The 27,931-nt window shown below is 41.9% G+C and overlaps 1 protein-coding gene, 1 long non-coding RNA gene and 1 pseudogene across 8 annotated transcripts in view; 2 read left to right on the forward strand and 1 right to left on the reverse strand.

The window, feature by feature from the left end:
• The first annotated feature begins 2,114 nt into the window (after positions 1 to 2,114).
• On the forward strand, positions 2,115 to 7,148 carry LOC128777248 (uncharacterized). Its single transcript, XR_008422444.1, has 2 exons — positions 2,115 to 2,228; positions 6,925 to 7,148. It is a non-coding gene; the product is annotated as an uncharacterized LOC128777248 (long non-coding RNA).
• A 3,272-nt stretch (positions 7,149 to 10,420) lies between these two features.
• Positions 10,421 to 27,931, forward strand: part of ST3GAL6 (ST3 beta-galactoside alpha-2,3-sialyltransferase 6) — an 84,683-nt gene continuing 67,172 nt past the window's right edge. For 3 of the 7 annotated variants that reach the window (XR_008422443.1, XR_008422442.1, XM_053903250.1), the window contains exon 1: positions 10,421 to 10,758. The gene's annotated coding sequence lies outside the window, so the exon portion shown is untranslated. Of the gene's footprint in view, positions 10,759 to 12,279; positions 12,391 to 27,931 lie in introns of those variants that run through there. The other 4 variants (XM_053903248.1, XM_019448142.2, XM_053903247.1 and 1 more) reach the window with 4 other exon arrangements.
• Positions 15,622 to 27,560, reverse strand: LOC128777364 (SIN3-HDAC complex-associated factor-like; annotated as a pseudogene).

Here is a 27,931-nt window from a genome sequence, read left to right on the forward strand (position 1 = left end):
AAATACTTGGGTTTCAATTGACAAGGGGAAAGAAGAAAATGGATGTACAACAGACCACTCCATAAAGAAGCAGTATATTTGGACACAGAGAAGGGATTGGAGCATTCTCAAAAAAAAAAAAAAAAAAAAAAAAAAAGGAACTCCTTATTATTCACAAGTTCTTTCAAATATTGACATCAATGTTTTTGCCATTTCCACTTGGGCTTGGATATTTTTTCTGGATAGAAGTAAAATAAGTCTAATCTCTTTTGCTGTGCCAACTGCCCAAGCATGGTATTGAAATACAGTTCTCATGTAACTCCTAAGCCTTTTCCTCCCCCAGCTAAATTCCTCCAGTCTCCTCAGCCATTTCTCATGGTTTCTAAATCCTTCACTATGTCTTCTCACTGCACATCCCTCATTTCTCCCCCAAAAGAAACTGAACTTTTAAGATCTAGCTTTGGAAAGCCCTTATATACTCCGTGATCTCTATTTTCTGTTCCCTCACTCTCCACCTCAAAGCTAACATTTATGGAACCCTATATGCCAGCCAGTGTGCCAAAGGGGTTACCTAGAATCTCACCAAATCATCGTCGGAACCCTATGGGACAGTTCTAATTCTATCTTAATTTCATAAGTGACAACATTGAGGCACAGAGAAATGAAGTAATTTGCTTACATCACACAGTGTATAAATGGTGAGGCCAGGATTCAAAATCAGACAATCAGACTTTGGAGTCTTGACTCATAAGCATCACACTCTACAGACTTATCTGCTCTTATCTGTATCCCCAGAACGCTCCTTGTCCAGTGCCTGACACATAGTAAACACAAATACTTGGTGAGTGAATGAGTGATTTGTGGTTCTTCTCTTGTATATAACACCATCTATTAATTTCTTCCTGAAAATACAATTCCCCACATTGAAAACAGTACAAGTGTTTTTGACCAGAAAAACTAAATGGTATATGTGGGAAATCAAATAATGCCTGCCAAAAGATGTATACATCCTAATCCCATAAATCTGTGAAAGTACTACTTTAAATGGCAAAAGAAATTTTACAGACATGATTAAGTTAAGGGTCTTCACATGGGGAGATTATCCAGGTGGGTCCAATGTCACAAGGTCCCTAGAAGAGGGAGGCAGAAGGGTCAGAGTCAGAACAGGAGATGGGTTGAGAGAAGCAGGGATCACAGTCAAAGAAATGTGAGGATCCTACACTGCAAGCCTTGAAAATGGTGGAAGAGCTGTAAGCCAAGGAGCGTGAGTGGCCTCTAGAAGCTGGAAAAGGCAGGGAAACAAATTCTTTCCGCCCCTGCTCTGGAAGGAACCCAGCCTTGCTCATGTTAATTTCAGACTTGTGATCTCCAGCTGTAAATATTTATCCCTCCTCCATCTCAAGAAGGTAACTAAGTTTTGGGGTTTGGCTCAGTGACTTTTCTGTTACAGGGTAAGAAACAAGTTAACAGATCTCTAGAACATCTCTGCTGGTGCTGCTTTTGTTTTCAAAAGACTGACAGGCAGAGATGTGGAATCCAATGTTGTCTTTTGTTCCAGTGGGGTGAAGGGTGAGCAGGCAGGCTGCTCTATGGAAAAGAAGCCTAAAACAAGTTTGGGAGATTTGCTCAAGACTGAGAAGTAAAAAAGCGAGCTGTGGGTCCTTAGGATATTATTCCAAGAGAGCCGCTCCAGGTGATGGGGGTGATAGGGTGACTCAGGGAATGCAGGTCTGGAGTAAGTGAAATAAACACTATGCAAGAGGGAAACACAAAGGAAATCAAGATGAATTACTAAAATATAACTCCAGGAAAGCAAACATTTTTGCCTGTTTCCCCACTGGCAAACTACTCCTAGCACCTGCAACAGTTCCTGGCAGATAGCAAGCAGTGTGCATTTAATGACTGAATGTGGAGTGTGCTAATGACATGAAGGATGGAAGTTCAGGTGAGATGGAGAGAAAGAAGGACAGATCAAAGATAATTCTAAGGGTTTAAAAGTGGAAAGGTGGGAGAAAAGCATTATCAGTAATAAAAATGAGTAAGTGAAAAGAAAAAGCTGGTCAGGGTAGAAGACTTAAAATTTGGCTTTGGATTTGTTGACTCTGCTTTTTGTGCAATACTTTGCATACAGCAGGTGCTGATAAATACATGTGGAACTGAATGCTCAGTGAGCAGCAGGACGTACAAAGACTGAGAATTAAGAAAGTAGAGCTCGCAAGAGAAGACTCCCAAGTCCCTCTATGGAAATGGTGAGTGAATCCTTGAGAGATCTCAGATACAGAATAAGCGTGGGGGGGGGGGGGCGGCGCTGAACAGCAAGGGATATGCACATTTTCTGAAATCATGTACAAATGAACTTATTACTCACCTCAGTTAAAGAAAACTTAGGGACAACCTCCAGGTATTTAGTATTGGAGTTTTATTGTTTTCGAGCGTACAGATTAACATTTTGTATGACAGATTCTCAGTGGCAGGACTCTTAACTCTAAAGGGCCCAGGAAAATTCAACTGTATTCAGCTTTTTAATCTATAGCCAGTAAAAAAGTTTTATCAATTATACAAAATTTTGTGGATCCAGAGTCTAGGACTTAGTTGACTTGGTTAAAATGCATTTATTTATCACTGATAAGCACAGAGACATACAGTTAAGTCCTGCCTATTCCCATCTCTCTCTTTAAGCAAAAACAAAATTGTTTCTCTTTAGTCCCTTAGGCAGAGATTCAGAACCCCTCAATTTTATGCGATAATACTAAATGATGATAGAGATTAAAGTTATTTGTATTTGTTAATTATTTGTTATTTGTTTTTTGTATTTACCACTTTTGAAGCACTGAAGAGAGCTGCTCAGATGGTCAGGATATCACCATGTGGTTAATATACTTGTAATAGTTAACAGTCATGTGCAGGATTTGGAAAAACTGCCAATATGGCACCTGAGTGCAAAAAAGTAAATTTGGAAGCTTACCAGAAGATTCAGTAAAAACGAAAATTGTAAACATTGTAAAATGAAAACTGATTCCTAGTCTAAACCATTAGGGAACAGTGGTCAGTTTCAATCCTTCATTTTACTTCTACTTCAGATGTTCATGGCGGTTCCTATCTCTACAGCTCTTTATTATTGGTATCAGTTCTCTTGTGTTCATAATGTCCTATAGTGTAATAAACTGTTCTGATGTGGAATAGAAATGAAGAATTGAAGTGTTGCATTTGCATGCTCCTGGGGAGCTGCCGCACATGTTTCCCTTGTGATGACCCTGATGCCTTTATGGTTAGTGCTTCTGCTAACGTAATTACATTAAAATGGGATCTATCCCAAAGTGAGCTCAGGTGTGAAAGTGAGCAGACTCAGCCAGGAGGAATGATGACTGGGGTCCTGAAGAAATATTTCCATAATCTACAGTCTGCACATCCCTGGAGAAGACATTCTGGTTTGGGGGAACAGGAACTGGAACAATGGGAACTGGAAATGTTGGCCATACCATTGCAGCCACCATCTTGATACCCGCATACAAAAAGCCAACTAAGGTTTCCCAGGATTCCCATTCAATTGGCCAGGTTCTAAGTGTTTTTGTGAAACATCATACTTGCATAACCGTCATTAATTCTCTCACATCCTTCATCTCTTGACTAGAAAGACACTATGTCATGGGTATGAAAAGAGAGCCTTGGAGTTTAACCTGGGTGCAAATTCTAGGTGTGACACGTACAAGTTCCGGTCCTTGGGCCAATTAGGTAATTTCACTGAGTCTTCAATTCATCATCTGGAAAATGGGGATAATGATATTCAGCTCACAGGGCTGCTGTGTGTGGTAAACAATATAACCTATAAAATCACCTAGCATCTGGCAGGAGTACAATTAATATGAGCTCACATTTGAGTGTATCGAGTGGCCTCCACCTTGCCTTCTTTTCCGCCATTTCACACTTGGTGCCTCTCTATCTCCAGGTGTAATGACAGGAAGTTGGGAGAGGTTCCTATGTGGTTCCATAGGCAGTGGTTCCTAGTGGACTCTCCAGAAGCAACTTTGTATCCCAGCAGTATCTCTCTGCTTGACAAGTCACTGTCTTATAATATCCTTTGGTGATGTGGCCATCCCCTGTAAGTCTGGGAGTAGATGAGTTTCTTTAATGCTGAGGTTAAGAATAACAGAAACCAAAATAACTGTCACTATCAAGATTTTGATGAAAATGGCACACAATCACCCCTGTATATCAAAGCTTTTGTCATTACTTCTCAGAAAAACCACTGCGCCCCGCCCCAGGCTCCCCAAGAAGTAAAGCTCAATTTGTTATGTCTCTAAGAGACTGCATGCAAAAATTCCTAAATTGTAAAATGTTTTGAAAATTCTCGCTTTTTTCAGTTAAAAATAGTGAAAATCAAACATTCTGAACTGTATAATTTAGAAAGAAAAGTCCTCCATGAATGTACCCTCTAGATGCAGCTGACATTCACAGCTTGTGTGTATTCCTCTAGATACTGTGTGTACTAACATCGGCTGTATTATAACTATCATTATTTCTATTTAAAAAAAATATTAAACAACATCAGAATCCTACTGGGCAATCTGTTTTGTAATATGATGTTTAAATTTAATGGTATCTTGGACATTATTCCAAGTCATTAGATAGAAGACTAGTTCGTTCTTTTAGTGACAACATAAAATTCTATGGTATACGTGTACCCTACAATTCCAGTCCCTTACTAAAGGCTATTTGAGTCATTCCAGGGTCTCCATTTATAAGCAACATCTAATAGTCAATTCTTTTTTTTTTTTTTTATTTTTTTTAACGTTTTATTTATTTTTGAGACAGAGAGAGACAGAGCATGAACAGGGGAGGGGCAGAGAGAGAGAGGGAGACAGAGAATCGGAAGCAGGCTCCAGGCTCTGAGCCATCAGCCCAGAGCCCGACCCGGGGCTCAAACTCACGGACCGCGAGATCGTGACCTGAGCTGAAGTCGGACACTTAACCGACTGAGCCACCCAGGCGCCCCTAATAGGCAATTCTTATACACAACTTTATATAACAGTGCAAGGATATCTGTAACAGAAGTTTCTCTTGGTGGGATTTCTGTATTAGAGTATATAAATGTTTAAAATTACAAGTGTTTATGCTAAAATATCCTCCAAAAAGGGGTCACCGATTTGTACTCCCATCAATAGCACAGGAAAGTGCCTGTAACTCCACCCTGTTTTAATACTCATAATTTTTACCAATAAGTGCAAATTATACCTAAGTTTAAATTCAAACAGTGAAGTCAAGACTCCCCAAAATTTACTAGAATGTAAGCTGCATAGGAACAGGAATTCTTACGTTTCCTTTACTGCTCTACACCTGCTTAGCTTAGTGCCTGGCGCATAGGAGACACATTTTGTTTAATGAATATATGTTTTATTTTTCCCTTCAGAGTGCTGCTTGTCCTTGTAGTTGCCTATTTTTCTATTAAATTCTTGGGTTTTTTTCCCCCATGAGTTCTTGGTAAAATAAGAAAATTAACCATTCTCTATGTGTTGCAAATATTTTTACTCAGATTGTGTTTTTATTTCTCAATATATCTTGCCACTCAGAAGGTCTACATTTTAATGAAATCACACGTATGAACCTTTTTTTTTTCATGCTTCCGATATGCCTAGTTTTTTTTTTTCCCCACTGCAAAATAAAAACACGATTCCATAGGTTTTCATCTTGTCCCTTCAATGTGGCTGTGAGGGTTTTATTTTATTTTGTTTTCACCTGATGCTTCTATTTAGTCTCTAGTGATTAGGTAAAAATGTATTGCATAGAATATAGAGTGTACACAGGCAGGGAGTCACCAAGGTAGAGAGTTCCAATTTGTGCCTAAACACTGATGCATTTTTATTTCAGGATTTTAATCTCTCTTTCCACACGTGTGATAACTTTGTTAGCATCTTTAAAAAAAATTACAAACGTTATTTATGTACATTGTAAAAAGTTCAAATTATCAGAAATATTTAGAATCAAAAGCAAAAACCTTCCTTTACTTTCTCTCTCTGCCTCTATAATTCCATTCTCTAGATGAAATCTCTGTCAACACTCCCTACGGATTCACAAATACACACATATGAGTGGTTCTTTCTCTGCTTGATATTAATAAATAACTGCATCTATGATATGCTACACATATATTCAGTATGTTTTTGTAATGCCCCGATTTCGAATCCGAGAGACCACCAAGGAACCAATACCGATGCAAAGGCATGAGGGTTTATTTGCAAGCTGGAGCTTGGGCCCAAGTATACCCGACACAGCGGAGCAGGGATTTGGACCCCTAGGTTAAGAGGCATAGCAGTTTTATAGGGGCCAGTGGCCAATGAGATTGTAACACACACAGAAAGTTGCATAGTCATGTCAGTCCACACGCAGGTGGCTAATTGAATTACAATTTACCCTATAGTAACTGTTTGAACTAGCTTATCACTGTGGTCAGAATTGGCGCGCAAGTTTGGTGGGCAAAAGGCGGGGTTTACATTCTTTGGCGGTTAGGGGTTCCGCATTCCTATATGAGCCGGTTTCCAGTAAGGGTGTGCTCAGCAGCTTGACTAGGGTGGGGGAGTGTCTTAAGCAATAAGTAGGTCATGTGGGGGTTACACATGAGATGGTGGGTGTAGCACAAAATGGAGTTAGTCTTGCTCTGCTTGTCCAGAGGTAGGGGATTTTTGTTAAATTCCTTGGGTCCCACAGTTTTCGGAATGTAGAACTTCTAAAGCCAACGTACTGTAGCCGTTATCCCGTTAGCAAACTGAATCCGTATATACATTTATAATAGCTTTGCAATGGCTGCCTTCATTATTAGGAGATAACACAGTCTAATTAGTCACTCTATTTATTCTTGGGCACTGTTTTCCTGTTTTTAAACATTATAAACAATGCTGCCGTGACCATCCCTAGTCATATTTTTGTATTTGTATGTGATCATTTCTACAGATGGAGTCCTAAAAACATGGAATTGCTGCTTTGAAGGTGACATACATTCATAGCAAATTGAAGTTTGGGAAATGTAGAGAAGACTATGTGCCATTCACAGCGCACTGTGATGACTCCAGCTGGCACTCTGTTTCAGGAGTGCTATCGAAACTAGTTGTTGTTGTTGTTCATTTGTTTGTTTCAAGTGTGAATTTCGGAACATGAAAATAGAAAATACAAAACTATTTGTAGTTTCATGTATGCTTTGCCCAGCGATTCCCCTTTCCAGGATCCATCCAGTAAAAACATTCTCATGAAGCGAAATAGCAGTAGGTTCCGCTCTGTAAACCAGCTGAGAGACAAAGGGGTTAGCTAAAGATGTTAATTAGTGGGCTGAGTGCCCCCAAGGAAAGTTACCTATAATACTTTGACAGAATTATCAGTCATGCGACTGGAGTAGAAGTTAGGAGAGCATCTCCACAGATAGGTGGGGAGGATGGGACATCTCCCTCCTGTCTTGGGAGCAGGGCCCAGCAGCTAGGACAGTGGCCCAGGCTTCTAACACTTCTAACATATAATTAAGAGCTCTGAGCAAGTTGCTTGGAGATGCAGTAGTTTTGCCGACTGAGCCCACCCACCTGCGGGAGGCGCCTTACCAGGGTTTGTTCTGGGTGCTACTCAGTAACCAGAATGGCTGCCTCTTCTGGACCAGGATAAGTAGGAGTCAACTAAGAGATCAGTGTCTTTCCCCACCCTTTCCTCTTTCCTGCTCCTCTTTCTGACTTTGCTTGGCTTGAGGCCAAACTGTCTTCTAAGGAAGACAGTTATGGAACTTTAATTAGGGTTTTGAAATTCAAAACCATAACAACCTTGTAAATTTGATAGCAATCACCAAATTGCCTTCTAAAGAGGAAGTTCTACTTCATCCTTCTTTGAATAGTTTCCTTGACACCTTGATGAAACTCATTAAGCTCATTAACCTTACTTGTTGCCAATCTGATTTCTCCTTATTGTCTACATTTTCATAAACATTGTTATAAAAAGACACTAAAATCTTTGCACCTGTTTGTGGACTATTTGTATTTCTTCTATGAATTGCTTGCTTATGACCTGTGTCCTATGTTTAAATGGGTTGTCTTTTCCTCATAGATCCATAGCAATTCTTGATATATTCTGAATATTAACCCATTTCATAATACTGTAACTGCCATTATGCCATTAACTGTAACTTAATTATGGCTTTCACCAGATATTTTATATGTTCGTGTGTTTAGAACATGATGAAACCTAGTTCCACTCTCCCACCTCCCCTCATTCTCCAGTTTGTGAAAGGAGAGTAAATGCAGTTCCTGAGACTGGGCTACTCAGAACTCTGAAACCTTGCAGGGACTAGCAGAGTAAGGAGACATTGCTGTTTATGAAGTTGCAAATAAGCCTCTGATAGACCCGCATTCCTTTTCCAAGCACTCACTATACGGGGGAAATCAACACAATGGTTATTTACATAAACAAACATAGGGCTGAGATCCTGCTCTGAAATGGGGATGTTGCAGAAGTTAAGGCACTGCTTAGGAGAACTAAACTGCCTTTTGCTGAAGTAACAGTTTTCCCACGCTGTAGGCAGTCGGCTCTAAGTTAGGATTTAGACTGCCTACTCCCTGTGGCTTACTCATTTTGAGATGCACATGTTCTTTAAATAACTGCTTACAGTAGATAAAACCCCAAGACAGCCAGGAGAGGCTGGCAGGATCTTCATTTAGAGTGGGAGGAGGCACAATTGTATGTAAAAAAAAAGTTTAGTTTGGTCAAAATCGGTCTTGAGCCAGATTACTGTTTAGATCTGGACAACCTAAGTCTTGAGAAATGTTAGAAAAAAGAATTTTTCTTTTTATTATTAATGTATAAGGCGATATTGTTAAAAAAATGGCCTCTTGTCACTTGAGGCGACTGTTCTGCTAAGGTGACTGTTCTGCTGAGGGCACAGCATTTTGAGTAGGTCTCCCCTATATGAAGTAGACAGTCCTACACCAATCATGCTCAAAAAGCCTGTTCTTGGGACAGGACATGAGGAACATGAGGATTTGGAAGGCAGGACTTATACTGGGATTGAGGAAGATGTCCTAGTGTCTTTAACCTTACTCTCTACATGGTACTGAATGGCACCCCAGGGTAGTGTGGGGAACCTGGCTTGAACTTGTCCCTAGGGTCACAGAGGCCATATCCTATGAAACAGTGTGATTTTAATTCAGAGACTGCGTCATCCATAAAAACCTAGCAAATGGCCAGCCTTGTATGTGCGCTGCCTAAAAATTCTGATTTTGGTGGCCATTCATTTGAATCACAGCTCCAATGTAGGCACTATGACATTGGGCACATTGCTTAACCTCCCAACTCTGTTTCTAAGATGAGATTATTCTGGCTTACAGGATGGATGGGAGGAACATAGATGATACATAGGCAGTAACTGACTCATAGTGGGCAGTGACTGGTAGTTAATATTCTTGTTTCCTGACCTGATGGTTTTTGCGCCAAGCAACGTGCCAAGAATTCTTTAGATCATCATCTATTTGAATCCTAACAAGCCCTGAAGATAGGTTGTATTATACCACTTTTACAGGAGACAAAAAGGAAGCACACTGACGTGAAGCCACTTGCTTAAGGTAACAAGGCATGACAGTGGAAGAGGTGGAATTTGAACTAGGTTAGGGTGACCTCTGCCTTCTTGGCCACTACTACAAAGCAGCACAAAGGCCAGCTAGGAATAGCAGATGGCCTCTCCCCTGAACACATGACTTTGCAGATCCCCAAATCCTAAAAAGGGCAGAGTGGATGAAGCGTAACACTGGTGTAATTCTGAAGATCATGAACAAGAGAAGGGTAGTATGGAATTCAGGAGAAACTAGAAGAGCAAAGCAACCTCAAGGAAAACTGACCCACACGGGCAAATTCCCTAAACATCATTCACTACTCTGATGTCTCAGGAGCGACCTTTAAAATTACACAATTTGTGTGGCCCTCTTCCAAGGCAATCCACAGACAGGGAAAGAGCTAGGAATGTTCTGAACACACTCCCGTTTTTTGGATTGGTAAATCTGGGAAAATAACAAGAGCTGCCTCCTAGGGCTGTTGTTAAACTTAACACAAATACCAGAAGGTCCATCACAGAGGAAAGGCTTTGTTTCAGTGCGGTGACACATTGCCGCTGTGAATTATACCCAAGTCTGTGGCTCTTCTCTCTGGGGTCATTTGACGGCATGTGATTACGATGCTTAGTATGCAAAGGCTGGAGCTATTAACTGAATGTTGCTAGACAATGAATTATTTCACAAACACTGAAATATAAAATGTATTCAGAGCCATCCAAGTATGAGGACATTATTAACAATGCTTTTCTCCAGAGAGCTACTTTAACAAGAAAAGAAAATGCACATCCCACCTTCGTTCTTCCCCCTAAAGTAACATCTCCAAAAGACAAAAAGCACCAACACATTTGTCCTTGAAAGGCAGAGCCCGGGAATTCTGGAGATCTGAACACCCCTCCCTTTCTGCTAGGGACCAAGCCGCCTGCCTCGCCTAGTGTCACAGAAGTCCCCGGTGCGCCAAGCAGATGTGTTTACTCCAGCCGCCCGCCAGCCCGGCGGGGAAGGGGAGTACCCTGGCCGCCCCTCACTTTCGTCCCGGCAGCTCTCCAAACAACACCAGGGCGGGATGGGAGTGTCTTCTTGGCTGTGGAACCTGATCCTCCTACCTTGTCCTGAAGCCACCCGCTGCTTTACCCGGGCCCTCCCGTCGTGGTGATTTTCCGTCCCTGACGCCCGGCAAGGGCGCGCGGCTGGTGTCCGCCCAGCCCGAAAGGTAGGGGCTCGGCTGCTTTCCTGCCTCCCTGCTCCGGGGGGCGCGGAGCCCCCACAGCCTCGCTCTGCAGTGCACCTTCCTCCGTGGACTCGGGGGCGGCCGTGGTCACCGCGCGTCTGGCGCCAGCAGACGAGCAGGAGGAGCGACCCCGCGGCTCCGGAGGCGCTCGGCGCAGTCGCCTGGGATCCGGACCCCAGCGCGGAGGGCAGCGCGCGGCCGGGCGCCTCGGACTCCGCTCGGCGCCGCGCCTTCCCCAGCTCCCCCGCCTGGTCCGCGGACGAGGAATCGTGCCGGCGCTGCCCCTGACCCGGGCCACCTTCCTCCGGTTTCCGCCGGCCGCGGGCTTCGGCGGCCCGATGCTGCAGGCGCCGCGGGAGAGGCAGCGGCCGGCTGGAGCGAGCGGCGGCGGGCGGCCGGAGAGCCGCAGGCCTCCCGCCGCAGAGTCCCGCACGCCTCTGCAGTCTTCGCGCCTGGGCCTCGGCGGGTAACTCTCCCGCCGGCTTCCCTGCGGGTTTGCATTGCCGGGGCGAGGGAGGTTGGGTGGGGGGCGCGGGGAGACCGAGCTCCTGACCCTGATCCGGGCGGCCTGGGGTCTGTGCGGCCCCAGGGGCTGAGCGTCGGGGGGCGGGGGGCACGCTGAACCGACAGCCCCTGCATGCGCCCTGCGGACCCCAGAGCGTTGCGTGCTCTTGACCCCCGGGTTTAGGGGGTGGGGGCACCGGCCCGGTAGTGGAGCCGTGGGGCGCTCGGACCCCCAGGGCGGGAGGAGGTGTGCTGCGAGGGTAGAGGACCTGCTTTGGGACCCTCTTTCCTGTGATCTCAGGAGAGCTTAGGCACTCGAGTGTGACCAGGGTGGGGGCTCTTTGCTTGTTGTTTTTTGTTTTTGTTTTTGTTTTTGTAAAAGGGAAGGGCCTGTAACGAACAGGAGGGACTAGAGGTCTGGAAGGTTCTGGTCTTTCAGAAAAATTTCCAAGAAGACCCTCCTTCCCGCCACGGTAGAACTAGACCTAACAAAACAAGCACCGAGGCAGTCTGGGGAAAAGAGCGGCGGTGAGAAAATTGCAGTGTTTGGCCGCCGTTAGTTTTAAAGATTAAAAAAAGAAGAGATTTGTCATTTTGAAGCCGCTTGCTCTAGAGTTTCCTGGAGATCTTAGCCTCTGTCTTGTGTGCTGTTATTTTGGCTTAAAAGAACATCTAGAAACGATTTTCAGAAGCTGAAACCCCAGACACCTTATAGGATCTTAAGCAGAAGGGGTGGGGAGGGGGAGTGCTTGCTGTTTGAAAGGTACTATTTAAAAACTGCATGTGAGAGTGGGGATAGGAATGACATCGTGGATGCCATCAGAAGCCACATTAACCGCAGGTTCTAACTCAAAAAAGTCACATGCGTCTGAGTACTATGATGGTGGAGAGTTAAGGACACTGCAGGCCAGTCAGAAGCTTCTTTTCCCCTTTGGCTCTTCTCCCCGTTTTCACGTGGATGTTCAGGTTTCTGATGGCTGTCTGTTTTATCTATGCTAGCATGGATATTGGACTTTCCGGTCTTCAAACTTACTCTCCTAGCCACAGAAGATGACCCTTTTAGTTTACCGCGAGATATTAAGTGTTTGGGAAGATCCGGTTGGCTGCCAGGTTAGTTTCCTTTTGAAAGCACACCGATTTGACATTTGGAAACTGGTTTGTGTTGCTTCCTTTTCTTCTCACCCAGGACAGCTTTTCACATTCAAATCTGCAGAAGAGACAGATTGTTTTACAAAACAATCCCATGTCTGAATAAGGCCAGTTGCCTCAGAGACACTTCAGATAATGGCAACTTTGGTTTATGAGAACTTTTTCAGAAACTGATTACGTTAACCCTGATCTGGCTTCATAAGCGTCCTTAATTGTTCATGTGGAGGGGGAGAGGAGATGTTCATTTCTTGCTCAGTGGGGCTTCCCTGGAGCAATATTTTTACCATAATCCCTGAATGTCACAGTCCCAGAGTGCATGCCTCCGGATAATGGGGCAATAAAATGAGACCATGTTGCAGTGCATTTGTTGGAGATATTTCCCAATGATTTGCCCCAAATCAATAAAAATCTTTGAGGCCCAGAAAGGGATGGACAGTATTGGCACAATACCATTGAAAGACTTACTGTTAAAAACAAACAAACTCCAAAACGTAAGTCTGTCTTTTGTGAAAACTTTAATTCTCAAGTTATCCAGAGGGAAGTGACAGCTGTTTTCTTCTGTTGGAGATATTTCTGTGTTCCACATCGTGTGGAATATTCTAGGAGAGAGGTAAAGTAGTGGCGCATTTCCCATATTTCTCTGATACATCTCCTTTGCTACCCATGCAGATTACCAGTTGGCTTCCATGGGTTTTACGATTCCATCCAGGGTTGGGGGCCAGATATCTGTTTGATATGCATTCTAGGTAATGCTTATCAAGGAGGTGAGAAAAGCACAAAACTCATGTGGCATCCACTAGGATCCCCCGTGTGTTCACATGTGTTTTTTTATTAGATCTTCCCACCAACTCTATGAGACAGGAATATTTAGCCCCATTTTATAGTTAAAAAAAAACTAAGATTGCTCTAGCTTAAAGGATTTAGAATGGATCACACGGAGGTCTGCTTAACCTCTGCTTTACGCCATCCCAGGAAGCCTCCATAGTATACATTCCTCACAAATTCTTCCATTTTTTATACATATTGTTCACCTTTGCCTTGCACACTCAAGTTATATATCCCCTGTTCTGAATATACTTCCTTAATTACCCCCAGGCTGGGCTTCTTGAACAGGTGGTCTGAGTACTTTATCTGCCTTTCCTTCTGAGAGCTTCAGACTTTCCTCAATTAGGTATCTTCTGTCTTCTCTGCATCTTTGACGGGTCACTTTGGTGTGCTGTGTCTGGCCAAATTCAGGAGGATATGTTATCTCTAATGGATTGTGCTCCAAAAATTCTTTTCATTCTGAATATATTTTCACTGAAGTTCCTACTCAGCCTTCTCTCCTGGAAGGAGTCCTCCCAGGGCTACATCCATCCCCACTTTCACAGTTGAAAGTAACCTCTCCTATTTATCGTGACTACAATGGATAACAGTACGTGTCAGAATTTCCAGGTGAACCCTTTAAGGGTTAAAAGTAAATTAACTTGTTACCACACTGTATGTTAATTATACTTCAATAAAGATGTATTTGATTGGGAGTCAGCTTGATGTAAGGCAGACAATGGATGCATTGGATATTATGGCATGTCAGGAGGAAACTGTATTTCTGGTTCTGTATTAGGATGTCAGAAGTACTGTTTCCTCAGCATGGTGAGGTAGCAGGAGTTCTTTCTGCTGATGGTGATTCGCCAGCACCAAACAAGCAGTAGGGCCTTAGGCTTGGTCAGGAACTTGGCTGCCATACAGCCAGGCTAAGAAGGGGTGAGATTCTAGGGGTGAGTTTATGAGGATAAAACAAAGTAAGGAACAGTAGGACATGGGTCTCTTTCCCATGTCCATATTTCTTTTTCATGGAGACTTTTTGTCATCCAGGGGGGAATGGCCAGCTTCCCATTTGCTGTCACAGCCTTCTGCATCGACCAGGGAAGGGCTTTCCTTTTCTTGGGAGAGAGAGGAAGGAAAGCACCCAACCCTTAGGAAATTTGTTTTTGTTCTTGTTTTTTTTTTTATCATAAACACTGAAAAGCCAAGTGAAAAGGTGCTCTTCTTCCCCATTCTCTCTTTTTGCCCTTATACCTAAGACACAGTGTGCCTAGTAGCGTGTGATGCTGGTCTTTGAAGGATTCTTTAAATCTGGAGCTACCTTTATCTGGTTGGGAATGGAAAGATCTGTAGGAGATGAGAATAGGGCCTCCAGAGGAGAACAGGCAAGGAAGCTGGAGATTCTTGAAAGGGAAGCAGCGTTACCTCCACCTTCCACAGGTTGTGGAAGCAGGTCCGGAATTGGTTGGTTGTGGGTTATGGTCACTGTGGTAGAAGGTCGAGGTGACAAGGGAGCAGAGAGTGGTTTTGCAGTGGATCTTGGGTGACCTTCTGCACAGTCATCCATAAGGTGGGACTTGAGATTTAACTAATATTTACAGAGTATCCACTACATAATAGGAGATGCTCTAGGTGCTGGTGGTGGGGGTAGGGCACCCAGTGTTGAACAAGATAGAGCCCTTGCTCTTAGAGACCTTATGTTTCTGTGGGAAATGGAGTCAATAAACAAGGTACAAATAAGTGAAAAAACATGTTTCAGATACAAGCCAGTGCACCTCAGGGTTTGCTAGAGAGAAAGCTTCTTTAGAGCAATTGGAGCTTCTCTGAGGAAGTAGTTTTTGAACTGAGACCTGAATGATGAGAAGCAGCCATCAAGTGAAGAGCAGAAGGAAAAGCATTCTAGGAGGAGGGAACAGCATCTGCAAAGGCCCTGAGGCATGAATGGATTTGGGGTGTTTGGAGAACTTGTAGAAGCAGAGGAGTAAAAAGAAGGAGTTTGGGAGAGATGCAATCGGGAAGGTGGGAGGCAGTTTATGTGAAGCCTTCAAGTCTTGGAAAGGAACTTGAATTGTGTTTTAATTAGAATGGGATGCCACCAGAGATTTTTAATTATAGAGATTAAGTCAGTCTTCACCCAATGGGCATGGCCTTTCCTGTTTGTGTCTCTTACTCCCTCTCCCTCACACACACACACACACACACACACACACACACACAGACTTGCACATGTACATTCACCCTCAGCCAGCTTTACTTCCCTCTCTTAATTGGCCATCACTGATTTCTCCTTCCTTGCCCCATGCCAGGGCACAGGCATCCACCCGGAGAATCAAGGTTCAAAGGACCCTGGACCCCGTTCCTTTTATACTCTGAGATAAATCCATACACTCACTTAGTTTCACCTTTATGCATAAGACTGTCCATCACTAGTTCTGATTTCTCAACCTCTCTGCAGACTGAACCTCTAATTATCTCTAAGACGTCCCTGGGTTGGCTGGTGATGTCTGAAACTAGATACTGAAAATTAACTTAATTAAGCAAATGAATTGCAATTGATATCTTATGTAAGACAATGATTGTCACAAGAGACAAAAATTTAAGTAACCCAGAAACCCTTGTCTTTTCCTGAATATCTGCTCCTTCTCTCCCAGACTGACATCTACACAGTCTGTTATAGGAGGTTTACGTTCTCTCTTTAGAGTATAGTTTCAGTGGAAATGTGCATGATTCTTGTAGTATTTGTCATGGGAATGTACTAATGTGTGAGAGATTTCATTTCTATTGGTCTCTGTAGATGATCTCAGAGTAGTAGTTAAATCATGAAGGTTTATGTCCAAGCTGATGTCTCTCAGTAGCATTGGTTTATAAGAAATGAACAGAAGGTTCCAGCATTTTATCGATTATGCTTTGACTCTAGGATAGCTCCTCATTACCAGTATGTTACCCTCTGGGGAAGCTTGGTACACTCCCTAGAGAGAAAATTGTTTTTAAGATTCTTTACCTAGATGCCCGATTTGTTTATTAACTCACATACTTAATGTCACTAATGTACCTCACTTGAACAACTCACTTTTAGCTTTTTGTGTCTGTTTTTTTGTTTTTTTAAATCTGGTTGATAACATAAAATCTGGAATACCTTTCTGTTTGAGAGGGCAGTGATTACATCTTGTCTTGTTCACCCCTGTGTCCTCTGTACCTGGTGCAGTGTCCAGAACATTACGGATAGAACAAACATTTGCCAAGTGACTCAATCAGTGTCCATGGATTAACCCACAGTGTTAATGTATTAGCTCAGTTGTAACATCTTTATGACTATTAGGATTCATCTTTGTAACTGTTATCAACTTGTTATTTCGAAAACTTTACCCATTGGAGAAGACAGGTGAAAGATGAATTCATCGCTGTGGATTTGCAGATATTAATTAAAACTCTTTTGGCTTTGAAAAGTTTGAAAACTCTTTGAAAATATTTTAGTGTACTTGTGTTGACAAGAAAGAGACCAGTATGTAAATGTCATCAGAAGGATATTTTCCAATTTGTTTCATGTGCAGTAAACTTTCTAGGCCAAACGTGGGGCTTGAACTCATGACCCCAAGAGGAAGAGTCCCATGTTCAACCAACTGAGCCAGCCAGGTGCTCCAGTAAGTCTTCAGTACAGTTTCATAATTCATAATTATGTTGATTTGAGTTGAGTTTGGTTTGTGGTCATACTACTGGGGAAGTAAATGTGTGTGCCAAAGATGTGAATAACAAAGCTATTTCCCTCTATAATAGTACATTTTTATATCCACGGTTTTAGGCACTTTAGTAGGTAGAGATATGCACTCATTGCTGAAGTTCCAACACTTATTATATCTTCCTTAGATTCCTATTAGCTATCATTTAGCGTAGTATGAGACACGAACAAATGCTCTGGGGGATGAAAAGTTCTCCTTGTCAGGATTGCCAGAGCTAGGAGGAATGGGAACAAGAGCCTGGCTGGTGAGAACTGAGAGATGGGGTGCAAGAGAGGGGCTGACTGGGGGTTCCTGCTGAGGCTCATAGTGACAAAGTTTCTCACAAAGAATAATGTCTTCAGAGGGCATCCTCTTGGTTAATAGAGATACTCTATATTCATATTTTAAAAATTCTAAATATTTAGGGGTGCCTGGTGGTTCAGTCAGTTGAGTATCTGATTTTGGCTCAGGTTATGATCTCACAGTTCATGAGATCGAGCCTGGTGTTGGGCTTTGCACTGACAGCATGGAGTCTGCTTGGCATTCTCTTTCTCTGTCTCTGCCCCTCTGCCCCTCTCCCCGACTCATGCTCTCTCTCTCTCTCTCTCTCAAAATAAATATAAAAACATTAAAAAAATAAATAATAAAAATAAAAATTCTAAATATTTAGAGGCTCTGCCTTTTAGATTTTTTTTTCTGGCCCACAAACACATGATGCTATATAAACACAGCCTTCTTGTTTTTTAGCTCTTTCTAAGGAGTGCTTTCCCCTGACCCCATCAGATTTCAGTCCTCAGAGAGGTTATCAGTCCTTTGTTTCTGACAGTTGGTGGAATTTTTTCATAGGAAATATTCTATCACAAATATTTAGGCTGGCACCACAGAAGGTGCCGCTTTTGTTAAAAATAAAATTTTTTAAAGATGAACTAGGGGTGCCTGGGTTGCTCAGTCAGGTAAGCATCAGACTCTTGGTTTTGGTTCAGGTCTTGATCTCACAGTTCTCGAGTTCGAGAACCACATCGGGCTCTGTGCTGATAGTGCAGAGCCTGCTTGAGAGTCTCTCTCTCTCTTTCTCTCTCTGCCCCTCCCCCATGCTCGCTCGCTCTCTCTCAAAAATAAACATTTAAAAAATAATAAAATAAAAGATAAATTAATAAATACCATAAACATATAATATATGAAACAAAATAGATGCTTTTATTAAAATCTTGTACAACCCTTTTGTATGTAAGATTCCTAGAGTTGGAGGAGGCAAAGATAAGGGAATGTGTACACTTTCTATGTTTAACATAGGGCCAAAGAAGGTAGAGATTTAAAAAAAAAAATTCCCTGACTTCTTTATGGATAATTTGTAGCTGCACTTACCAGTTGAAAATAGACCAGTTGCATTTAGATAAGAGTAATGAGATGATAATCAAGGCATTCAACTAGGGCATAAGAGGGTGTTCAACTGCTTTTTAGCAACAGAAATTAAATTAATTTATAACTTTATTTAATTGATATACTGTGAAATTTAAGAGAACTTTCTGTTGAAAATATAAATAATCTGTGAGATAAACGACACTTCTTTCAAATTACTTTTGGTATTTGGAGCCAATGTTTTAGATAAATGTCAAAATAAGTTAGCTAATTATTCTTGTTTGATTCCAGCTATGCTGCAGATAAATTCAATATAATTGGATATTTTGATAAGCAGGACATTAAGAGAGAAGAATGCTTTCTGGTCATGAAGTACCTGGTTATGCTTTCCAGGCACTAACTTTTTTGGAGGACAAATCTAGGCTACCAATTAAAAAAATGTGTTTGGGGTGCCTGGGTGGCTCAGTCAGTTAAGCTTGTGACTCTTGATTTCAGCTCAGGTCATGATCTCACAGTTTGTGAGATTGAGCCCTGTGTCTGCTCTGCTTCACTGATGGCCCAGGGCCTGCTTGGGCTTCTCTCTCTCCCTCTCTCTCTGTCCCTCCCCAGCTGGCACACTCTCTCTGTCTCTCTCAAAATAAATAAAACATCAAAAAAAAAAAAAAAAAAAGAAAAAAATTTAAAAATGTTTTTACAGATTTGGTAGGGGTCTTCCACTTTAACCGTGAAATGGTATAATTATATCCTTTTTTTTAAATTGAGTTATGACAAATTTATTATCATGAAGTAGAACAAGTGTAGCCAACCATCTCAAAAAAATGCCCCAACTACTGCTTCTCAATGCAGAAAGAGTAAAACTACATACTTTTTTCACACAAAAATCCCATCTCTGTCCCCTAAAATTCCCCTAGTTTCGTTCATTAAAAGGGGATTAGAAAAAAAAAAAAAAACTTAAAGAGTACTTTACAGCAGCATTCAGCTTTCCTATGAAATACTCAGCATCTTAAATATTATGTACATTTCTTTTTTTTTTAATTTTTTAAAAAAGTTTATTTATTTTGAGAGAGAGACAGAAAGAATGAACAGGGGAGGGGCAGAGGGAGGAGAAAGAATCCCAAGTAGGCTCCGAACTGTCAGCACAGAGCCTGATGTGGGGCTTGAACTCACAAATGGGTGAGATCATGACCTGAGCCAAAAGCAAGCATAACTGGCTGAACCACCCAGGTGCCCCTCTTTGTTTCTTTTAGTAAGCAACAAGGGTTCAATAGATGTGTGTCAATGAGGACTTCCCCAAAACGGCCTTTAAAGATAATCCCACAACATATTTTCTGGCTCTTCCAGTGTGTGAGATCTGAGAAGGAAAAATCTGGCATTCTGTTAGAGCCAGAGGCCATCTCTGTGTCTGAGCCATCATCTGACTGGTTACTATAACAAGGAGACTGAGCAGGGGAGGCACTTGAGGTGCCTGTGAACATCAGAACTGTGACATTTAAATTCCTTGTGTAGTTTATTGATCTGGTTGCTTTTTATCCTGTTGCCAGATAGAGTTTTCACTTTCTTTGGTTTCAATGTAGTCTTCAGACTGGGTCCTGCCCTTGCGTCTACCACATGATTCCAGGGTTTTTTTGGGTTTTTTTTTGGTTTTTTTTTTTTTTTTTTTGATCCTGTTGGCAGTTTCTTCCATCTTTTCACAAGCAGGACACAGGCATTACAGATATCTCCTGAACGAGTCTCATGCAACCCAAAATAGCTCTGGAAGTCCTTTTCATAGCATTTACTGCCAATGAATCGAAAACTGGAGGACTTAGCTCAGCAAATACAGCAGCCCTCTACACTTAAGTACATCTTTGGCGTGTGAAAACCAAACAGCTTTTCTGCTGGGCTTAGGCCTTCCAAAAGCAGCTGTTAAACACACAATAATGTTTCTGAAGTGCCGAGTGCACGCCAAGCCATCCCCCTTCCCCCAACTGCTCCTTCTTCCTCCTCAACTGACTTGTCTAGAAAGCCATGAAATAAGAGGTACCTGGGTGGCTCAGTCGCTTAAGCGTCCGACTGCCTTCGGCTCAGGTCATGATCTCACCATTCCAGAGTTTGAGCTCTGCATTGGGTTCTGTGCTGACAGCTCAGAGCCTGGAACGTGCTTCAGATTCTGTGTCTCCATCTCTCTCTGCCCCTCCCCTCTTATGCTCTGTCTCTGTCTCTCTCAAAAATAAACAAACATTAAGAAAATTTAGAGGGCCATAAAATGATATAATCATATTCTTATACAAAATCTTCTACCTGAGCTCTCTACCTATGACCACCATTATTCCTGCCCATGTACCTTTTATAGAACATTCTTTAAGCCTGGTTTTCATTACAGAACATTCTTTAAGCCTGGTTTTCATTACAGAAATTTTTTTCTGCTCAAAAATCCAGAGAGTTTCTCCAACTGGTCTTTGAAGTTTTCTGTCATCTCATGTTGCTACCTTTCCTTTTACTCTCCCATTTGAACCTGTGTTACTGCAGGCTTCCGGTGCTTTAGCTCAGGATGTTTTGTTGATACTTAATGCTTTTCTCCTTTCACTCCACACTGCCCATTCCAAACCAGATGGTAATCTGTGTTCATTTTCTACCCTTACGGCTTTTAATTTTTTTTTTTTAACGTTTATTTATTTTTGAGACAGAGAGAGAGAGCATGAACAGGGGAGGGTCAGAGAAAGAGGGAGACACAGAATCTGCAACAGGCTCCAGGCTCTGAGCTGTCAGCACAGAGCCTGACGCGGGGCTCGAACCCACGGACCGCGAGATCATGACCTGAGCCGAAGTCGGACGCTTAACCGACTGAGCCACCCAGGCGCCCCTACCCTTACGGCTTTTAACTACATGACTCTGCATAAGTTGCCTATTACCTTGAGCATCACTTTCCTTATCTATAAACTCGACATAATGGCCATGTCACAGTTATTGCAATGAAAGAAAACACATATAAATAGTTCAGCATAGGTTCTGCCAAATATCATTTAATCTGTATTACTTGCCATTATTATTGCTACAACTATTACCATAGCTATGATTATAACTCTATTCTTCCTTGGATAGTTACAAATTAACTTTCTCCAGAAAGTCTTTCTGGTTGATTTCATGGAGCTCTAATTTTCCCTTCAGTCTGTTTCATCTTAGCACCTGGCTTCACTTTGGACTTTATTAGTATACTCATGTTGTTGCATTTCTTTATTCTTCAGTGAACAGGAACAAATGTTTGGGCACCTAGGATGTGCCAGGTGCTGTGCTATTTATTCTGTAGGGACCCAAGGGCACACGAAGGGATGAAGTATATATGTGTGTGTGCACATTCACCCGTATGGGTTTTGGGTAGAGTTGGGATGAAAATCTATTGGGTGAATGGCACTAGGAGTCTTTCACAATAAACTAGGGTTATGAAGTAAAAACTGCTCTATTCAGATGCACATTAAAAATCTTAACATCTTTTAGCTTTTTTTAAAATGGTTTAAAATTATGATAGTTATCTTTATTCTTCAGACAGTTTTACATATGCTTTCTTTCCTAGACTCTCCTCTATTCTCATCCAAATGCAGAGTGAAGGTGGAAAGTGAAGTCCTCCTTGAAGAGAATACCAACAGAGGGTTCCATAACTTGGAAGTTATTCTGGAGAGGGGGGAAGTTGGAAGGTGAAGAGAATATTCCAGAAAGCACAAATGGAATGATCAAAGGTGCTGAGGCGTAAAACAGTGTTGAGAATGGTTAAGAACTGTGCAAAGTTTAGTGCTCTTAGCCCATAATGTTCAAAATCAAAGGCACTGAGGCGTAAAACAGTGTTGAGAATGGTTAAGAACTGTGCGAAATTTAGTGTTCTTAGCCCATAATGTTCAAAATCAAGCATTTGAGGAGATGCCACAGGAGAGAATGCAGGATCAGCTCAAGCAGACTGAGAGGCCTATGGCTTATGATGTTTACATCTCCCCATGAGGTTATGCCTTTGGGGATGTAGCTCTATATGGACAATTTATAACAACCCAATTCTTCACATTGCTTCTAACATTAGGCTTGTTAGCATTTGGCATGGAATACATCTTTCCCATTTGCTGCTTTCATGAGAAAATGATGAAGACATTAGTAATGGTAATGTATAATTGATGTTGGAGCTCTCATTTTTAATAACCCAACTATTTAAAACATAGAGCTATTAAATATCTTTTGAGACTTCTGAAGTGTGGGATTGTAATTGAAATTTGAGAATAGGGATGGGTTTCAATGGGGCGGAGACATCCTGGGAGAATAGTCAAGAGGGTCACTACAAATTCATAGCCTTGAAATGTTCAGTGCCCCCTTAATACATTTTACACAATAGAAGGCCAAGTGCTTCTTTCTCTTCCTAGCTTTATTTTCTATAATTATATGCTTGATAATTTGTATGTAAAATTTTGATCAATACTTGCTCTTCATTTCTTTGTTTGCATTGCAATTACGTTTTGTCTTCACTCTCCTTTCTTAGGAATCGTCCAGATTTGAATATATCAGTATGTTATTCAGAGCTTATGCAACATCTAATGTTCACCGTCTGAATTATATTTAATCCTAGAAGATCTTCTGTTTTTACTCCAAAAATATGTTTTCTACTGAGTCTGTGTGGTGTCCAGTATTTTAATCCAGTCCTTTGGTGTTAATTTCTCTTGCTTGGAGATTAAGCGACAGGACCCAGAACACTCTAACCACAAGTGTTTAAAATTCCCAGAGAGGAATCAGATGTGAAAGAAAAAAACACTTGAACTATACTTAGCCTGAAAATGGAATGTGTGGGAGAGGTCTGCAAGGAGGGTAGGAAAACAGAGCAAAGCAAAAAGTGTCCTAGCATGTTTCCAACACTGTAGAGGGGAGGGAGTACCCTTATTACTTATAATGTGTCCCTGCTTATCAAACAGCTTTTTAATTATCATCCATGGATTTGCCTATGGAGGTTGCCAATCTGCCAGTTCAAACATACGTATTCCTTGGCCTTCACATTTTTCTCATTATAAGTAAATTACCTTAGCATTTCCGGTTATACACCAGCTCCTAAGAGGTAAACAGCTCAGGTAAACTGGCCAGTTGAGTGTCTGAATAGCAGATGTGAGTGGCTAACTCTTGGCTTTGGCTTTTCTCAAGACAGTGCCCCTCTCTGAGGTCATACTTAGGTTGCTAAGATCTCTGTTTCTTGGACAGCTCCAACTTCTCTGATGTTTTTTTTGTTTAATTAAAAAAAATTTCTTAATGTTTATTTATTTTTGAGGCAGAGACAGAGCATGCACAGGGGAGGGGCAGTGAGAGAGGGAGACACAGAATCTGAAGCAGGCTCCAGGCTCTGAGCTGTGAAGTTGGATGCTTCACTGACTGAACCACCCAGGCGCCCCTCTCTAATGTTTTCTTAAAGTGAAGTTTTCATGGAGGGGCGCCTGGGTGGCTCAGTCGGTTAAGCCTCGGCTCTTGGTTTCAGCTCAGGTCATGATCTCATGGTTCGTGCATTTGAGCCCTGCATCGGCCTTCACGCTGATAGTACCAGAACCTGCTTGGAATTCTCTCTGTCCCTCTCTCTCTGCTCCTGCCCTGCTTGTGCTTGAGCACGCACGCTCTTTCTCTCTCATAAATAAATAAATAAGTAAACGTTAAAAAAAGGTAAAGTTTTAGTGGAAATGTATCAGACATACAGAGGAGTACACAACCATGTACGTGCAGTTTGCTACATTTCTTCCCAGTGAGCACACCTTGTAACCTGCCTCAAGATGGAGAACTAGAACATTGTTCGCCCTCACGAGTGCATCATGGACTCCCCTCCTGTCACTGTTTCCCTCCTTACATGTAACCACTATTCTGACTTTTACCACCATAGAGTAATTTTTTTTTTTTTTCTGTTTCTCTTTAACGTGAATTAACATCAGGTATTCTAAATGGCTCTAGAGCATTTAGTCCTTCTGGCTGAGGGCGTGGCCTGGGCATTTCAAGAAGAATGTTATGGTTTGAATTGTGTCCCTCAAAAAAGACAAGTTGAAGTCCTCCTATCCCTCCTATCCAGTACCTCAGGTTGTGACCTCATTTGGAAATAGGGTCATTTCAGATGCAGTTAGTTAAGATGAAGTCATGCTGGGATAGGGTGGGCTATTAGTCCAGTAGGACTTCCGTCCTTATAAGAAGCATCCTTGTGAGGACAGAGACACAGGGATAATACCATGTGAAGATGTTGTATTGGAGCGATGCATATATAAGCCAAGGAACGCCAAGGAGTGTGAGCAATCCTCAGGAAGCTAGAAAGAAGCAAGGAAGGATTCTTCCCTTCAGCTTTCAGAGGGAGCATGGCCTCCCTCTGAGTTGGTCTTCTAGCCTCCACAACTATGAGACAATAAACCTCTCTTGTTGGAAGCCACCCTGTCGGTGGAACTTTGTTCTTGCAGCTCTGGGAAACAAATACAGAGGGTTTGCGGTGGGCCTGGTGCCCTGACCCCTCCTCTTTGCATCCCCCTCAAGGATGCACCTGGCCATTGCCCTGGCTACACCCTGTCCAAGCTGCTCCTGTCTGGATGGGCTTCCAGGATGCTCTGTCTCGCTCCTGGTTGCTCCACACCTGTGATGTGCCCTGTAGGAAGACAGAGGTTTTGTTACTGTTATATGGCTTTTTCCTGATTTCTTCGCTAGTGTTTTCAGACTGAGCCAGTTTGGTATCCTGACATGCCTCAGACGAAAGCCTTGCGTATCAGCCTTTTGGGTCTCTGCTGAGGGGTCCTACCTGTCCTCCTGCATCCAGACTGGGGCCACATCCTCCCATCTGGTTTCTCCAGTTCCTCTGGTCCAAATCATCTTTGATGGGAAAAAAAACAAATCAAACATTATTCTTTAAATGCCATACTCTATTTTAGTATGGCATGCTGAAAATAAAGGTTTCATTTTGCTGTACAGAGGCATATCAAAGACCAATGCTCATCTGAGAAAATAAGCCCTCAGATCGAAAAGCAGCCCAACAATTAGACTTTAGTAAGTAATCAGGAACTATGCAGAACATATTAGATAACAGAGCACTTTCTTTAGCAAAGGATTAGTTTTAGTCCGCCTTACAACTTATCTGTTTTTTATTCTGGGCTGAGTGTCTGGTGTGGGGAACCACAAGGATTGTACTGTTGTGAAATCCCCAGGGAGACGCCACAGACTCAGGCCACTTCCTGTGCTCTGGGCTCTTTTGTGTCCTTGCTTTGGGACCTAGGGTTTCTCTGGTGGCTTTTGACTTATATGCTCTTAGCACAGACTCTGTCCCTTAATGTCGTATGTCCATAGCATGTGCCCCTTACTTTCTGTCCAGAAGCCATTACTTACTGCTACTAACTATGGGGAAATCTTCAGGACATTTTTAAAAATCACAGACACGGGGAAGTTTCAAAAGTTTAAGTGATCCTACTTTTGGTTTCTGGCCTATTTGTCATTCCTTATTCTCATTCTAAGTCTCTTTCAACTGCTAGTTCCTGCTGTTTTTACTATCTATCTATCTATCTATCTCTATTTCTGTTCTGCCCTCTGAGGGGGAATGCAAAAAAAAAAAAATGTGGTTTTAGGCGAATCATGTATTCAGTACAGTATGCATATTATGCAATAAAAATAATAAAATGTGCACCTCGAATCTGTAGTTAAGAGGTTAGAATGAGGCAGAAGGTTATGTTTGGTATGTTTAATTGTCTGTTTAAATGTGTGACTATATGGATTCGCTGTCTTGGTTCAGATACTCCTTATGCTCTGAGACCTTGTGCCATGGGATAAATGAGTAATAAATATCTGTGTCAGATGGATGGACAGACAGATGGATTAATGAATGATGAAACTGCTCCATCTTGAACAGTGATTTTCTTGAACTACTGGTAGGATAAATTTCAGTTGGGTTCACGGCTGCATCCTGTAGCCTGGAAGGATTTCCCTAAGCCCAGAAGGATTTCTTGGGCTAGAGTCCGGGATCTAGAAGTGAAATCTCCGTGGCTTGTCTGTGGAACATGCTGAAACATTTGGCTAGTTGTGTGAAAATGGGGCCACACGGTCTGACTCCATTGTGGCCTCAGTATGACAGAGTTACTTCTTTCATTGGAAACCTAGATTTTTTTTTTTTTTTTTTCTATTTACTGACTTGGGGACCGTGTACACTTCTTTGGAAATCAGCTAGGAGACTGCTCTTCCCTTTCCCTCTGAAGAGAAATGCCCTTCTTCAAATTCCGTTTTGCCTTTTCTGGACTAGGTCATCTTACAGTGTGAAGAATGCAGCCAATAGTGAAGTTATCCGTATTTTGAAACATTTGCCTTTTGAGGTTTTCTCAGAATTCTTCTGTATAGAAAATGATACTAAAGGTGTAGGAAACCAATAGATGGGTCTTCACGTATTTGTGAACTTGACCTCAGTTTACACTTCAAAATAAAACTTGTTACAGTGTCCTTGAGCAAAAAGTTCCATTAATGTAAATAGATCATTGTTTTGGGTCACACTGTTTATAGGTCTGACAACTTCACGATCATTTTATTGCTTTGCTTAATTGTCTGTTTTATCAAACATTAACTCTGACACATGGGAGGCACTTGCCAATCCCTTGATTCTAAAGAAAAAATTGTTTATCTTTCTGTGTGGTTGTGCCTTGGATTATTTTCTGGCCAGAGCACAGAACAAGGCATTCCAGAGAAATATTTGTTTTGTTTATCTGCTTGCTCAAACACTCTGATTTTTCTGTCTAGGGTGGTGTGGCCAGGAGGCGAAAGTGGTTGTAAGATACAGACTGTCTTCTGCATCTACTTTCTCTTCAGTATGTTCTGTTTGCAACAGGATTAGTATAGGTTCAACTTAACTGGAAATTTATTTTCTCATTTAAAATACTATTAACTTCCCCTTTTGAGAGAGCCATAGTATTTTAATTATTTAGTTATTTTTACCTGACTTGAATTCTCAAAGATTTATGTTTTTAGAGAAAACCCCATTTAAAAGGGAAATTTCAATTTTAAAGTATTTCTAGCCATTTGTAAGATTCACTGTCTCAGTAAACTATTTTATTGAATTATCTAGATTATTATTATTTTATTGAACTATCTATTATCTAGATTGAAAAACAAAAGAGCTTTGGCTCCAAAATAACATTTATATAGGCAATTCTCTGAGAGCAACCTAAATGTCCGCTACTAGGGAATTGATAACTTGGTGATGCATTTGGTTGATAGAATATTCTACAGAACTTAAAAAGAATGAACTAGACCTTTCTGCATCACATCGATATGGATGGACCTCAAAGTAGAGTGACAAATGCAAATTTCAGAATATTATATAATTGTCGTGTAAATGTTAAGCATTACTTAAAACAAGGTCACATCCTATATAATGTTTATGAATGTGTGTGCGTGCATGTGAATAAAAAGTGGAACCCGCATGCACATGCATGAACAGGAGGAAAGTTCCACGTTGACCTGCTCCTGGGGAGCTCTGATGGCTCTCAGGTACAAAATAAGGACCCAGGCAGCAGAGTCCCTAGACCAAACTCTGGCTCGCCACCTTCCTGCTTTGAGACGTTGGACAAGTTGACTTCTCTAAGCCTTTTTGTGTCCTTATGTGCAGAGTTAGAGTAACGGCGCCCATGCCA

Source organism: Panthera pardus, unplaced genomic scaffold (genome assembly GCF_024362965.1).
Source record: "Panthera pardus isolate Hobbes unplaced genomic scaffold, ASM2436296v1 HiC_scaffold_16, whole genome shotgun sequence".
Lineage (NCBI taxonomy): Eukaryota > Metazoa > Chordata > Mammalia > Carnivora > Felidae > Panthera > Panthera pardus.